This window comes from Dermochelys coriacea, chromosome 8 (assembly GCF_009764565.3).
Source record: "Dermochelys coriacea isolate rDerCor1 chromosome 8, rDerCor1.pri.v4, whole genome shotgun sequence".
NCBI classification, from domain to species: domain Eukaryota; kingdom Metazoa; phylum Chordata; order Testudines; family Dermochelyidae; genus Dermochelys; species Dermochelys coriacea.
Genome location: NC_050075.1, coordinates 74,043,569 through 74,060,341, shown reverse-complemented (window position 1 = coordinate 74,060,341; position 16,773 = coordinate 74,043,569). Strand labels below are relative to the sequence as shown.

Sequence of the window (16,773 nt, the reverse complement as noted above, 5' to 3'; positions counted from 1 at the left end):
TCGGTGGTGGCAGCATACGGTTCAAGGACAAGGCAAAGTTTGTACCTTGTTGAAGTTTTTAACCTAAGTTGGTAAGAATAAGCTTAGGGGGTCTTTCATGCAGGTCCCCGCATCTGTACCCTAGAGTTCAGAGTGGGGAAGGAACCTTGACCTGGTGGCAGAGCAGTGGGATCATTTTGAACCAGAAGCACAGCAGGATTTTAAAAGGTTTTGTAAAAGGTGATCGCAGCGGTAGATTCTGTCTCTCTGCCTGCAGGACAGAGCAGCAGGCATAACAAAAGGATTTTTCTGTAGGCTGATAACAGCTATCAAGAAAAAAAAAGGGAGAGATCAGGTTACAGCACAGCAAAATTTTACAAGCCAGTTTTTTCTTGTTTTGTTTTCTTTCTAACTCTCAGGTGTAAAGTTAGTTAAAAAGAGAGAGGTTAGGATGAGAGACTGCACTGTTCAACAGAAGTTGGAATTAGCCAGATTTGAGACTGAGGAAAAACAAAAGGATCATGAAAGACTGGTAGAACTCAGACAGATGGAAATGGCAGCCAAAGAAAAAGAAAGGGAGGCTGCCCACAGGAGAGAAATGGAGGCAAAAGAAAAGGAGGAGAATGAAAAAGAGAGGAAGCATGCACTGGAGATGGAGAAGGCAAAGGCTCAGCAGAATATACCGAATAATCCTAACAATCCTTCCCCAACAATCCACAAATGGGAGCGACTATGTCCACAGTATGATGAATCCAGTGATATTGCTGAATATTTTCTCACCTTTGAGAGACTGTGCACACTCCATCAAATTCCTGAAGCTCACAAGATGACCCCATTGGTCGCAACATTGACTGGAAGAGCTCTGGACATATTCACTAAGATGCCTATTGATGAGGCTTCAGACTATATTAAATTCAAGGATTTGGGTTTAAAGCAATTTCAAGTTACACCTGAAACTTACAGAGTAAAATTTAGAGCCCTTAAGAGAGGACCTGGACTAAGTAATGTGGCTTATATAAACCAGATGAAGGATCTGTTAGATAAATGGGTCAAAGGAAGGGGTGTAACTAGCTTTGAAGGAATGTGTGATTTGATGATTTAGGAGCAATTTTTGAATATGTCCAAGGAGGATATAAAACAGTGTTTATGGGATAAGAAAATGGACTCCGCAGAAAGTCTTGCTTCTTATGCTGATCAATACGAGCAGTCCCAGAGAGGCGGGGCAAACTGGAACAAAACGGGTGGAGGGAGGAGAAAGAAACAACCCTGGTCGCAGTTGGAGCGGATACCAGAAGGGACACCCTCAGACCACACCCTACTGCTTTGGGCAGTCCAAGTCACCAACTACAAACCAAGGAACACTCCAGACACCTTATCGTCCCACCACACCGTTCTCCAGCAACCCACCTTGCCCCAGTGACCCATCAGCTGGATGATGTTTTAAATGTAACGAGCCGGGGCATGTAAAGGCCAACTGCCCCAAGAATCCCAACAGATTACAGTTCATTGCACTGGAATCACTCCAGAGGTCCTCAGGCCCAGATGCCTCCCAGATACCCTCGGAGCGGAGGGAAACTGTGAGTGTGGGCAGGAAGAAGGTCACAGCATGGAGGGACACCGGAGCACAAGTGTCGGCTATCCATGCTTCCTTAGTGGACCCCAATTTAATCGAACCATAGGTCCAAGTGACTATTCAACCCTTCAAGTCCAACTCCGTCAATTTTGCCTACTGCCAAGTTGCCTGTCCAGTAAAGGGCTGGTCAGGAACGTGGACTTTTGCAGTCTATGATGATTATCCCATACCCATGCTGTTGGGGGAAGACTTGGCCAATCATATGAAGCTAGCCAAGAGGGTGGCAGCCAGGCTAAGCAAGCTGTTACACCTAGCTCTGTTCCAGAAACTTCTACCAGGACCCGGTCAGAGGTGATGGAACTGGACCCCATGCCAACGTCTGCAACAGCAGTAGTAGATCCAATCTCAGAGACCAAGGAAGAGCCAGTCTCAGAACCGGAACCAGCGGAACAACCAGCACCAGACCCATTGCCAGCATTGAATCCAGTACTTGCAACCCCAACACCGGAGGGCACCACCGAGCCTACACCACCAGCAGCAGCACCCTACACAAGAGGCTCAGCTGGAGCCTGAACCCCAACATAGTGCACCTGCGGAGAGCGGTTCACAGTCAACGGAAACAGCCCCATCACCTGCATCGCTTCCAGAGGGACCAAGCCCAGGTCCACAATCCAATGAGGAACTGATGTCTCCACCATCAAGGGAACAGTTCCAGATCGAACAGGAAGCAGATGAAAGCCTCCAGAGAGCTTGGACGGCGGCACAGAGCAACCCACCGCCTCTCAGCTCTTCTAATCGATCCAGGTTTGTTGTAGAAACAGGATTTTTATACAAGGAAACTTTTTCTGGTGGACACCAGGAAGACTGGCATCCTCAGAGACAGTTGGTAGTTCCAACTAAGTACCAAGTAAAGCTATCTAAGCTTAACCCACGATCATCCTAGTGGCCATGCTGGGGTGAACAGAACCAAAGACCATTTGGGAAAGTCGTTCCACTGGGAAAGAATGGGCAAGGATGTTTCTACCTATGTCCGGTCTTGTGAGGTGTGCCAAAGAATGGGAAAAGCCCCTCTCCAGCCACTTTCCATCACTGAGGTTCCATTTCGGCTAGTAGCTGTGGATATTCTGGGTCCTTTTCCAAAAAAGAGACCCAGAGAAAAGCAGTACATACTGACTTTCATGGATTTTGCCACCGGATGGCCAGAAGCAGATAGCTCTAAGCAACACCAGGGCTAAAAGTGTGTGTCGGGCACTAACGGACGTTTTTGCCAAGGTAGGTTTGCCCTCCGACATCCTCACAGATGCAGGAACTATGGAAAGCCTTTGGAAAGCTAATGGGGTGAATCACTTGGTTGCCACGCCTTGCCCTCATTAAACAAATGGTGGACTTTAATGGAACTTTGGGGGCCATGATACGTAAATGAGCACTCCAATGATTGGGACCTAGTGTTGCAGCAGTTGCTCTTTGCCTACAGAGCTGTACTCCATCCCAGTTTAGGGTTTTCACCATTTGAATTTGTATATGGCCACGAGCTTAAGAGGCCATTACAGTTGGTGAAGCAGCAATGGGAGGGGTTTACACCTTCTCCAGGAACTAACATTCTGGACTTCGTAACAAACCTACAAAACACCCTCCAAATCTCTTTAGCCCTTGCTAAAGAAAATCTAAAGGATGCTCAAAAAGAGCAAAAAACCTGGTTTGATAAACATGCCAGAGAGAGTTCCTTCAAAGTATGGGACTAGGTCATGGACTTAAAGGCGCTCCAGGCCCATAAAATGGAAGCGTCGTGGGAAGGGCCATTCACGGCTCAAGAGTGCCTGGGAGCTGTTAATTATCTCATAGCATTCCCCACCTCCAACCAAAAGCCTAAGGTGTACCATATTAATTCTCTAAAGACCTTTTATTCCAGAGAATTAAAGGTTTGTCAGTTTACAGCCCAGAGAGGAGAGACGCTGAGTGCCCTGAAGGTGTCCACTACAAAGGGAAAAGTGATGGTGGTGTGGAAGAGGTGAACCTCTCCATGACCCTTGGGCGTATGCAGCACCAGCAGATCAAGGAGCTGCGCTCTAGCTACTCACCAAAGTTCTCAGCCACCCCAGGACTGACTGAACGGGCATACCACTCCATTGACACAAGTAATGCTCACCCAATTAGAGCCCACCCTTACTGGGTATCTCCTCAAGCTAAAACTGCTATAGAACGGGAGATCCAGGATATGCTACAGATGGATGTAATCCACCCCTCTGGCAGTGCCTGGGCATCACCAGTGGTTCTAGTTCCCAAACCAGATGGGGAGATATGTTTTTGCATGGACTACCGTAAGCTAAATGCTGTAACTCGCCCAGACAACTATTCAATGCCATGCACAGATGAACTATTGGAGAAACTGGGACAGGCCCAGTTCATCTCTACCTTGGACTTAACCAAGGGTTACTGGCAGGTACCGCTAGATGAATCCGCCAAGGAAAGGTCAGCCTTCACCACACATGTCGGGCTGTATGAATTTAATGTGCTCCTTTTCGGGCTGCGGAATGCACCCGCCACTTTCCAAAGACTTGTAGATGGTCTCCTAGCAGGATTAGGAGAATATGCAGTTGCCTACCTTGACGATGTGGCCATATTTTCAGATTCCTGGACGGAACACCTGGAACATATACAAAAAGTCTTCAAGCACATATGGGAGGCAGGACTAACTGTTAAGGCGAAGAACTGTCAAATAGGCCTAAACAGAGTGACTTACCTTGGACACCAGGTGGGTCAAGGAACTATCAACCCCCTGCAGGCCAAAGTGGCCTGTTCCAAAGTCAAAGAAACAGGTCCAATCCTTCTTAGGCTTGGCCGGATATTACAGGTGATTTGTACCGCAATACCGCCAAATCACCACCCCACTGACAGACCTAACCAAAAAGAAACAGCCAAATGCAATTCAGTGGACTGAAGAGTGTCAGAAGGCCTTTAACCAGCTTAAAGCGACACTCATGTCTGATCCTGTGCTAAGGGCCCCAGACTTTGACAAACCGTTCCTAGTAACCACAGATGCGTCCGAGCGTGGTGTGGGAGCAGTCTTAATGCAGGAAGGACCAAATCAAGAGTTCCATCCTGTCGTGTTTCTCAGCAAGAAGCTGTCTGAGAGGGAAAGCCACTGGTCAATCAGTGAAAAGGAATGTTACGCCATTGTCTATGCTCTGGAAAAGGTACGCCCATATGTTTGGGGATGGCGTTTCTATCTGCAAACAGACCATGCTGCGCTACAGTGGCTTCATACTGCCAAGGGAAAAAACTTATTCGGTGGAGTTTAGCTCTCCAAGATTTTGATTTCGACATACAACAAATCTCAGGAGCTTCTAACAAAGTGGCTGATGCATTCTCCCATAAAAGTTACCCAGAATCAACTAACTATAATCTCTAATTATACTATTAACTGTATAAAGACAGCAGTATATTTAGAGATATCTGTCTTATTAACTCTGTTTTCCCCTAGAGCTCCAGGAAGAAATCACATGCAGTGTTTCGCCCTATCTGTGATTTGGGGGGCGTGTCATAAATATAAGAGAAGGGTAACCACCTTTCTGTATACAGTGCTATAAAATCCCTCCTGGTCAGAGGCAAAACCCTTTCTCCTGTAAAGGGTTAAGAAGCTAAGGTAACCTAGCTGGCATCTGACCCAAAATGACCAATGAGAGGACAAGATACTTTCAGATCTGGAGGGGAGGGAACAAAGGGTTGGTCTGTCTGTGTGATTCTTTTGTCGGGAACAGATCAGGAATGCAGCCTTACAACTCCTGTTAAGTTAGTAAGTAATCTGGCTAGAAATGTGTTAGATTTACTTTTGTTTAATGGCTGGTAAAATAAGCTGTGCTGGATGGAATGTATATCCCTGTTTTTGTGTCTTTTTGTAACTTAAGGTTTTGCCTAGAGGGATTCTCTATGTTTTGAATCTGACTACCCTGTAAGGTATTTACCATCCTGGTTTTACAGAGATGATTCTTTTCCCTTTTCTTTAATTAAAATTCTTCTTTTAAGAACCTGATTGATTTTTTTTTTCTCTTGTTCTTAAGATCCAAGGGTTTGGGTCTGTGTTCACCTGTAGAGATTGGTGAAGATTCTTATCAAGCCTTCCCCAGGAAGGAGGGTGTAGGGTTTGGGGGGATATTTTGCGGGAAGACGTCTCCAAGTGGGCTGTTTCCTTGTTCTTTGTTTAAAACACTTGGTGGTGGCAGCATACGGTTCAAGGACAAGGCAAAGTTTGTACCTTGTTGAAGTTTTTAACCTAAATTGGTAAGAATAAGCTTAGGAGGTCTTTCATGCAGGTCCCCACATCTGTACCCTAGAGTTCAGAGTGGGGAAGGAACCTTGACACAGCCAATTATCCCAGAAGTATGTATGCTTTTTTTTTTTTTTTTTTCCATGATGGCCCTTTTACCTGATATCTTCCACCAAAAATCCATTCATCCACTTCCATGTCCTCAAGTCTTTTTCATAAGACTTACTTCAGCCATGTAGCTTACAGAATGTTACCAGTCAAAAGCTAGGCAAATGATGAGTTACACTGTATGCACCATTAAGCTACATGAAAGCACAATCTTATTACTGTTGCCTTGCCCTGCTTGCAATCTGCCAGTTTCATTCACCTATTGCATCTTGTCATTAATTTAGATTGTAAATTACTTGGGGCAGGGATCATTTTACCAGATTTTTTTTGTATGGCTCTGAGTTATTAAACTATAAATAATAAACAGTAAGCCCTTGTGCAATACTCGAAAAATTCTTTCAAAGTGTGTTGCACCATTAAATCCTGTGGGGCTATTACACAAGGTGAATGTGTTTTTGGGGGTGGGAGGGCAGAGTGAATGTGCTGGGGGCTTCTTGCTGGTCCTGAACAGGTCTCTCTAGAAGGAGTAATGGACTGGAATTATGGATCTAGTAGCTGGGTAACTGAGTAAGGGGTGTGGAGGAGTTGTGGCCTCTATTCCACCCTATAAATTGGTCTTTTTTGAGGGTGGAATTCTTTCCTCTATGTAGCTTCTCTGTCAGTGTTGATAATATTGCTTGAGTGCAGGGAAAAGTGAATTTCACCTTTAAAAATTTCTGGACTTTGAAATCCTTTTGTTTGAGGAGTATCATGAAGGATGATGTAGGTATTGTAAGTCCTAATTTAGGAATCAAATCATAAAATAAAGGTTAGAAAACCATTTTCTTAAGTAAATCAAGGAGTTGCTGGTTCAGAGAGCCAGAACACATGTATCTTGCACAAAGTGTCATAGTACCTATCCTAATTTTGCTTTATGCAAGGCAGTTGCAAAAATGTTTCTTCTCTGTCAACTTTCACCTGCTTGTTTGATGCTTTTGGGATTAAGGGCAAGGTAAATATGACTCAAGTCATGTAGTAACATAAAAGTTCCTTAAGTAGTGTAATAATCATATATTGCGTATCTTAGTAGGGGAAAGGTCAAATATTACCTTCCAGTTGAATGTGTCTCAACATTTTGTTTAGAAGATCCACAAAACTAATGAATGATGTTATAAAACTTAAAAATGTAGTATCATTTAGGAGCATATGTTCTTTTGCATTGTGATGCATTCTCCTAACCAAACCGTGCAGAAGTTATTAAAAAGAAGTGGTACAAAACATTTTTTTTACTGGATCTACTTTGTTAGTAGTCTATATTAAAACCTGTGACTGAAATATCCATATAGTGGAATGTTTCACAATAAATTGCCTGTTTTTCAATCAGTATTATCCTCTGACATGATTTTTGTTTATCTGGACTGGACTAGACTTGCTTAGTTTATTTCCAGAGCTGCATAAAAATACAAGTGAAGTTGTGGCTTCTGTTAGAATTTTAAATGTAGACACATGATACATAGAAACTAGTCCTATTTGAGAGATTACATCATGCTGAAATGTGTTTCCCCCCCATGTACATCAATTAAGATTTGTTGATGTGAACAAAAATTATTCCAGTAATGGTGGTCAGTGTCTGACAGCTGAAAATTGTTGCTTCTGTTAAAGGGACTGACTCTTAAAATCTGTTTTAGCTTTTAAAAGCATGAGGTTCTATTCTCCAGTGTCAGCCATTGAAATAAATTAGAAAGAAAGATTGGACAACCAAGAATGAAAACCTGCCTCAGTCCTTGCCCCATATCACCAGAGCTCAATAAACAAGTTTTAATCTTTTAGTAGTTTGTCACAAAGAAGTCTCATTTTTGAAATGGCTATTAATGTAATCAAGTAAATAATTGATACTGAAATAACAATTGTGTGAACCATAAAGTACATGAAAATATTGATAGATATGTGACCAGTGAAGATAACTCTCAATCCATATACCTACCATATACCTAGTATACTTAGTACATACTAACTTTATTGTGTCTAGGCAGAGATTTGTTTTGGTATGGTATAATTATAATATCTGATTGCATACAAACTCATCCTGGGTGAAATTCTGCCCCCTGGGAGTCAATGGAAAAACCTACATTGACTTCAATAGGGCAGAAAGTTCCCGCATATATTTTGTCATTCATAGCACATCTCTTGGGATGTGTCCAACCAAAAAGAAGATGGAGGGATAAAATTTTGCAAGTCTAAGAGCTCTTTATGTGAATTACCATCAGTGGGGAAAAATATGCCCTTGAGAGAGTGACCAAGGACCTTCAGTAGAGACAGGGAATAAGTAAGCTGGTCATAAGCAACCTTCTTGTGGTTTCACTTTATTCTTCGGCTTCTGTTTAGAAGTAGTTACTGGGCCCAAACACCATGTGATTTGTAATATAACAAAAAGTGTAAAATATTTTTGATTTGGTAGTGGTCCCTGGTCAAAACATTCCAATGGGTAACTTTTAAATTTTAATTGGCTTTCTAGACATAGATTCATAGATACTAAGGTCAGAAGGGACCATTCTGATCATCTAGTCCGACCTCCTGCACAGCGCAGGATATTTCAGATTAATTCAAGGTGGTACTGGAAGAGTAGAATTCTTTGGTGTTTAAAGACCTGTGAATTCCAACATAATATAATTATTGTATCCTTAAATAATTTGCCATATAAGAAGCAATTCATCCCTGAATATTTTACTTTTTGAGATTAAAAACACTGGGTTACATGCTATTTTTGGATGCACTGGTGTCACCCTCCTTTTAAGTCAGTCACATCTCGGGGTAGAACTGGTAGTGACACTCTAGTTAAGGTTGCCTAACATTTTCCATTATAAGACTGTTTTGAGTTGCTTATATCTTTGTAAAATTTAAATTGGGCTGAAATTTTTCAAGTTGGGTGTCTGCTTCAAAATGAATTTTTGTGGAAAGTTTCAGCTAAAATGGTTCAACTGCTTCTGGGAATGAGGTTGGGGAAAATACATAGGGAAAACAATGTTAAAAATTTTTACAGTTATTGAGACGCTCTAGTGCCTTCATGTTTTGGAGCAGGAACGTAACATTTGATAGGGGGTTGCCCTATTGTCAGGGATATACCTTTTGCTGTTCCCACAAAATCTGGCCAAATTTGGCCACCTTACAACTCTTTATGCAAATCACAATTTTCATTATCACTAGAGTTTTGGAGGCCAGCAGCCAAATTTTCCAAAGATTCCCTCTGTACTGACCATATTCCATCTCCACACAGCTCCTACATGCCAACAGGACTAAGCATACTACATCCCAGAGTTATAAGAGCCGAGCAGGACTTTTCCTGCATTTGCTCCTCCTGGGTGTTCAGTGGCACTGTAGCATCAGCAATGAGAACTGAAATCAAGGAGACTCTCCTGTGCTCTCACTGCTCCATACTGGTGCTCAGGTAGTGTGGAAAAGGAGAAAGGTGCCTACATGGAATGCAAAGGGGGGAGGCACAGAAGCTGTCTGGAAGCAATATGAGAAGAAGGGGACATGGACGGGAGCATGGAAAGGGATAGGAGCAGACAGGTGGAATAGGGATAGGCTGCTAGAGTATAGGGGCAGAATGTTCTATAACAGCGCTCGGCAACCTTTGCCACCCAGCCCACCAGGGTAAGCCCCCTGGTGGGCTGGGCCGGCTTGTTTGCCTGCCGCGTCCTCAGGTGTTGGCCAATCGCAGCTCCCACTGGCCGTGGTTCACTGCTCCAGGCCAGCACATCCCTCAGCCCGTGCCAATTCCCAGAGCCCCCATTGGCCTGGAGCAGCGAATCCCAGCCAGTGGGAGCCACGATCGGCCAAACCTGCAGAAGCTGTAGGTAAACAAACTGGCACAGCCTGCCAGGGGGCTTACCCTGGCGGGTCGCATGCCAAAGGTTGCCGATCCCTGTTTTTTTTTCCACCAAATGCATCCGATGAAGTGAGCTGTAGCTCACGAAAGCTTATGCTCTAATAAATTTGTTAATCTCTAAGGTGCCACAAGTACTCCTTTTCTTTTTGATCCCTGTTCTATAACCATTGAGCACAGTCCCTTCCAAAACCTGGAATTGACCCAGGATTTCTGAGCCTAACATTCCTTTGTTATCTCTAGCAAATAGCTGTGAAATTTACTGGCAAAACTTGACTTTTCCTCTAAATGGCCCAACCACTAAAAGGAGAACAATTTACTAGTGCTATAGGTTTTTTAGCTCAAGTGGTAAAGGTCTGTTCTGTAGACCTGAAGGTCCCAACCCTGCTGACGACACACAAGGTAGGGGATAAGCATGGTTCCATGACGGAATTTCTGTTTTTTCCATTTGCTTTCCTAAAGGTTTAGGGAAATTAAAATCCAAAAAAGGCATTAAGAAAATGTTATGGTTGAAAAGTGAAACACTCAGAAGTTAAGAAATACCAAAATTAAGGTTCCCTATATAGTAGTATGTGATCACGTAATTAAAGACTGTCCTAATGCATAAAACATCAGGAGATGAAATTAAGATTGTACAGGCAACCTTAGTTCAGTCATTTCCTATTTTTTGAGTGTTCGACTTTGCAACTGTAGCTTTCTTTTAACATTTTTTAAAATGTAATAGCTACTAATTTGATTGTTTCTGTTTAAGAAATATAGAGCTTGAAAACTAATAAAATTGTAAACGCAGCAGAGCAGCTATATAGCTTCTGTGAACTGCCTACTATTTCCGAGTGCTATACAATAAAAATAAATAGTTTCGTCTCCTTTAGATCCCAGTGTTCTTACATCACTGTAGAAGCTTCCTTACAAATCAATATGGATTGAAACACTGCTGCTGGAACACCACTAACGCACCCTTTCCCTGTGAAGAGACCTTTGAAAGTGATCATATGATGTATTTGTAATATGAACAAACACCTGCTGTAGTACAGGTGAAAAGCAATATATACTCTACTGTTGACCTAAAACACACTTGGAGCCAGCCCTATTAGTTGAAATGTAATGTGTTATCTGATTACACTACTTATGCTCTCTGATTACCCTGTGATCAGCATACCACATAGAAAAAGAAGCCTGGAAAAGCAAAAAAATGTTCAGAGCTTGACTACTCTAGAAATAAAATCTCTTAAAGAAACTTGATATTGATTCTAATGTTTCGGGTAATGAGAATTGTTCCTCCTGTGTGTGTGTGTGTGTGTGTGTGGTAAAACTTGGTTGAGTAAAAATACAGCAAAAGAAATATATTTTACTTATTGAGTGCTGATGGTTGATTGGCTTTGTACAAATGTTGATAATATGGTATGTAGTACAAAGCCCCAGAATTGTGTGCTACTTTTGGTTTCTAGCTTACATATAAAATATATAACTGTTTCCAGTGAATGTTCTTTGGAAATAAGTGCTACTGATGTTACTTTTTAATAGTAAAACATGGGTATAGTTTAAAGGAAAATGCAATACCTATTGATTAGCAGTGTTAGAGAGTTTTACAAATTAGTTTAAGCTTTGTGCTTGTCTACATGGGGGATTTAATCCACACTAACTTGAGTTGGTCTGATCTGGAAATATCTGCGTACACATAACACAACTCCTTGGAGTGCTCTCTAACTCTGCATTTATTGTGAATTTTGGAATTCTCATTCAAAGAGTACTAATGCAAATTGAGGACTTAATGCAAATTGAGCTAGTGCAATCTGTTGTTCATGTGCACGAATTGCTGCCACACGCTACTTTTGATAATCCTCCAGCAGCTATCCACACTGCTTTGAGGATATGGATGACTGAACTGTGTTTTTATCTGTGTGCTCTCCACTGCTCTGGGAACAAGCTGTCCAGATGGCCCCTCCCCTATTGAAAAGCTGGCTCAGTCCCAGGATTGGCTTATTTGCTCAATATTCCTCTAGCACCCCTTACAATATGCCTTGAGCAGTTGCTTAGAGCTGCTCTGAGACCCTAGATTTCATCGCCATCTGGGGAGAAGCGACGGTGTAGGAAGCTCTTAGGCCCAGCCACCAGAATAAAGATGGGTTCATGGACATTGCTAGTCAGCTGTTCAAGAAGAGTCACAACCAGGATGCCTTCCAGTGCCAAATAAAGAGCAAACAGCTCATGAGAACTTACATTAAAACCAGGGATGGTAGGAAACTGTCTGGCCGTGGATATGTAACCTGTCCATTTTTTGAGGAGGTGGACAGGATTTTACATAGTTAGACCACTACTGAACCCAAGAAGATTGTGGACTCTGCCCTCTTCTTCTCTCTCTCCACCCCCCTTCCCCTCCACCCCCCCGATTATTATATTTCCTGTGGCTGCTCCCTGATTTTTTTTATTTAAAAATGCCACCCTCCTTGCACTATCTAAAGGCATTGACCTCCTGCAGAAGTACCCTCATCTTCTGGCACTGCAGCCCTAATCCTTGCCTTGTGCAGAGGGGAGGGGGCAAGGGGCTGGAGAGCAAGTCTGGTCTGCACTCACCCCATAGCAGTGGTTCCTACGTCCTACGGACTAGGCCTGCTGCCCTGCACTCACCCTGCAACATCGGCTCCAGGTATTGAGACCTGGCATGCGGGGTTATAACACTGGTCATGTTTGCCCATGTTCCCCTTGTCATGACAGAGGGTCAGCTGGGTCTGACTTGAGTGACATGTGAGCTGGTGCTCTAGGTCACAACACGCAGACAGGGGAGTTGGACTTATCCCTGTGAGACAGGAGCCGCAGGAACTACTGCTGCAGGGTCGGTCACAGACACAAAAAAAGACAGGCAAACGGACAAATCACTCTGACTTTTTTCCTGCCATGACAAACATGTAGCCTTAGCTATGACCATCAACTTTCTACAAGCCCATGCCATGAAGAGCACATACCCATTTTTCTATCTCAGGGAGGGAAATCAGAAATGCGTGTTAAAAATATATTATTGCCTCTCTGGGAAACAGTAGCCACTTAAGAACATAATAATGGCCATACTGGATCAAACCAAAGGTCCACCCAGCCCAGTATCCAGTCTACCCACAGTGGCCAATGCCAGGTGCCCCAGAGGGAGTGAACCTAACAGGTAATGATCAAGTGATCTCTCCCCTGCCATCCATCTCCACCCTCTCACAAACAGAGGCTAGGGACATCATTCCTTGCCCATCCTGGCTAATCGCCATTAATGGACTTAACCTCTGTGAATTTATCCAGTTCTCTTTTAAACCCTGTTATAGACCTAGCCTTCTCAACCTCCTCGGTCAAGGAGTTCCACAAGTTGACTGTGCTCTGAGTGAAGAAGTTCCTTTTATTTGTTTTAAACCTGCTACCCATTAATTTCATTTGGTGGCCCCTACTTCTTATATTATGGGAACAAGTAAATAACTTTTCTTTATTCACTTTCTCCACACCACTCGTGATTTTATATATCTCTATTATATGCCCCCTTAGTCTTCTCTTTTCCAAGCTGAAATTCCTAGCCTCTTTAATCTCTCCTCATATGGGACCCATTCCAAACCTCTAATCATTTTAGTTGCCCTTTTCTGAACCTTTTCTAATGCCAGTATATCTCTTTTGAGATGAGGGGACCACATCTGTACACAGTATTCAAGATGTGGGCATACCATGGATTTATATCAGGGCAATAAGATATTCTCCGTCTTATTCTCTATCCCTTTTTTAATGATTCCTAACATCCCGTTTGCTTTTTTGACTGTCGCTGCACACTGCGTGGATGTCTTCAGAGTTCTCTGAAGATGTCCACGCAGTGTGCAGCGGCAGTCAAAAATATGACTCCAAGATCTTTCTCCTGATTAGTTGGTGCTAAATTAGCCCCCGTCATATTTTATGTATAGTTGGGGTTATTTTTTCCAATGTGCATTACTTTACATTTATCCACATTAAATTTCATTTCCCATTTTGTTGCCCAATCACTTAGTTTTGTGAGCTCTTTTTGAAGTTCTTCACAGTCTGCTTTGGTCTTAACTATCTTGAGCAGTTTAGTATCATCTGCAAATTTTGCCACTTCACTGTTTACCCCTTTCTCCAGATTGTTTATGAACAAACATGAATTATGTTTGTGAATAGGACTGGTCCTAGGACTGACCCTTGGGAAACACTAATTACCTCTCTCCATTCTGAAAATTTACCATTTATTCCTGCCCTTTGTTCCCTGTCTTTTAACCAGTTTTCAGTTCATGAAAGGATCTTCCCTCTTATCCCATGACAACTTAATTGACATAAGAGTCTTTAGTGAGGGACCTTGTCAAAGGCTTTCTGGAAATCTAAGCACACTATGTCCACTGGATCCCCCTTGTCCACATGTTCGTTGATCCCCTCAAAGATCTCTAATAGATTAGTAAGACATGATCTCCCTTTACAGAAACCATGTTGACTTCTGCGCAACAATTTATATTCTTCTGTGTGTCTGACAATTTTATTCTATTGTTTCATCTAATTTGCCCAGTACGGACGTTAGACTTACAGACTTAGTCTGTAATTGCCAGGATCACCACTAGAGCACCACTAGATTTAACCATTCTTAAATATTGGTGTTACATTAGCTATCTTCCAGTCATTGGGTACAGTAGCTGATTTAAAGGACAGATTACAAATCATAGTTAATAGTTCCGCAATTTCACATTTGAGTTCTTTCAGAACTCTTGGGTGAATGCCATCTGGTCCCAGTGACTTGTTGTTAAGTTTCTCAATTAATTCCAAAACCACCTCTAGTGACACTTCAATCTGTGACAATTCCTCAGATTTGTCTCCTACAAAAGACGGCTCAGGTTTGGGAATCTCCCTAACATCCTCAGCTGTGAAGACTGAAGCAAAGAATGCATTTAGTTTCTCTCCGATGACTTTATAGTCTTTAAGTGCTCCTTTTGCATCTTGATTGTCCAGTGGCTCCACTGGTTGTTTAGCAGGCTTCCTGCTTCTGATGTACTTAAAAAAACATTTTGTTATTACCTTTTGAGGTTTTTTTTTTTTTTTTTTTTTTTGAGTTGGCTAGCTGTTCTTCAAACTCCTTTTTGGCTTTTCTTATTACATTTTTACATTTAATTTGGCAGTATTTATGCTCCTTTCTATTTACCTCACTAGGATTTGACTTCCATTTGTTTGTTTTTCCATACTCCCCCTGCCATGGCATCTGCAATGGCTAGACCTTCAGGACAGGGCTTTTATCAGTGGCTGAGCAGCTGGCTAACCTGAGGGGGAAGAAACAGAGAATGCAGGATGACATGTTTGGCCATCTCATTGCAGACTTCCTTTCCCCCCGTACCCCAAATGAAAGCAATGGAGAGCTGGAGATTGTTTTTGAAGTCAGAGAGGGGAAAAAGAAAAGCAACTATCCAGAGAGAGTTGCACTGGCCAAAGACACTGTAATTAAAGAGGGACAAGCAGAGGCAACTCCTGGAGGCAGTATGGAAGCAGAATGCTCTGCTGGAGCGCATACTGTCTGTTGGCCCACTGTCAATCTAGTGCCCTCAATCAGGACCCAGACAAAATCTGCACAAAAGATATTTCCCACTGTACCCCCATGGCCATGCTCCCTTTCTTTCCCTGGTTCCAGCTCAGGGCAGTGAGGACAATTGCACGTGGGAGCCCAGCTCTTTGAATCATCAAACATCCCTAATAACTTTGGGCCCCAACACGCAACATAAGAATAGCCCTACTGGGTCATAGAATATTAGGGTTGGAAGAGACTTTAGGAGGTCATCTAGTCCAATCCCCTCCTCAAAGCAGGACCAATCCCCAGCTAAATCATCCCAGCCAGGCTTTGTCAAGCTGGGCCTTAAAAACCTCTAAGGATGGAGATTCCACCACCTCCAATGGTAACCCATTCCAAAGGTCTATCTAGCCCAGTATTCTGTCTTCCGACAGTGGTCAGTGCAAAGTGCCCCAGAGGGAATGAACAGAACAGTGATCAAGTGATCCATTCGCAGTCGCCCGTTCACAGCTTCTGGCAAACAAAGGCTAGGAACACTATCTCTGCCCATCCTGGCTAATGACAACACCAGAAGGGAGATGAATGAGAAGAGGCAGAGGCAACAAGTATAGTTGCCTGTGAAATGGAGACACTTCCCCCTCCCCCCATCCACTACACTGTTTAACTTTAAGATGTTTCTTTGTTGTTCTAATCAGGTTTATTTTTGATTTATGTATAATTGTTTAATAAAAACTGTTAGAAATTCATTTACAAAGAATCTGCAGTGCATGGTACAACAGAGCAATTTCCTGCAATATGCTTAAAAGACCATATTGTGTTAAGCTTATGTATTATTGTGAGCTAGGATTGTGTGTAACCTCTTTAGAAGGGAGATGTGATAGATATAAGACCCAGGAGTTCAGAATACTATATTGAAAATGTGCTGGACAAGTTAGGACTTTTGGGACAATAAGTGTTAAGAGGATTTTCCTGGGGAATCTCTAGGCAGAGGTTAATCAAATTACCCAGTTCTTCAAAAGACTAGGTTTTTGCAGATGTGCCCTTAGAAAAGGATGATTGTCTGCTAATTACCTGTTACAGAGGGCCAAGGTCAATAGCCCAAGCTATATAAAGAAATGGCTGATCTTCCCAGCCTGGGTCCTAGTTCTGGATCTAAGAGAGATGAACTTGTAACCACAGGGAAACCCCACTTGTGGGTTTTGAAGGACTAAAAACCTACCAGAGCCTCTGGTAAGCTTTTTAGCATGTGTGTAGGTTGTTTTAATATTGTTTAACATATCGTATGCAGTATATACTAAAACAAGATAATGTTTTTATATGTTTAATGCTTTCACCTTGAGAATAAACGTGCTTGCTTAGAAGGATCTGTGTTTAACTTATAACTGTGGATATAGTTGGTCATAGTCTTTGGAGAAAAAGTCAAGCTCAGGCACTGGCCTGTTTAGGCAGACTGGCTTGCTAGGGAT

General features: G+C 42.6%; 1 protein-coding gene across 4 annotated transcripts in view; it reads left to right on the top strand.

Annotated features, from left to right (window-relative positions):
- The window catches only part of ABCD3 (ATP binding cassette subfamily D member 3), a 71,754-nt gene that overhangs the window by 3,252 nt on the left and 51,729 nt on the right, over window positions 1-16,773 (top strand). The window contains exon 1 of one of the 4 annotated variants that reach the window (XM_043491286.1): window positions 10,098-10,191. The exons of the other annotated variants lie outside the window; for them this stretch is intronic. The gene's annotated coding sequence lies outside the window, so the exon portion shown is untranslated. Of the gene's footprint in view, window positions 1-10,097; window positions 10,192-16,773 lie in introns of those variants that run through there. 4 annotated transcript variants of the gene reach the window in all.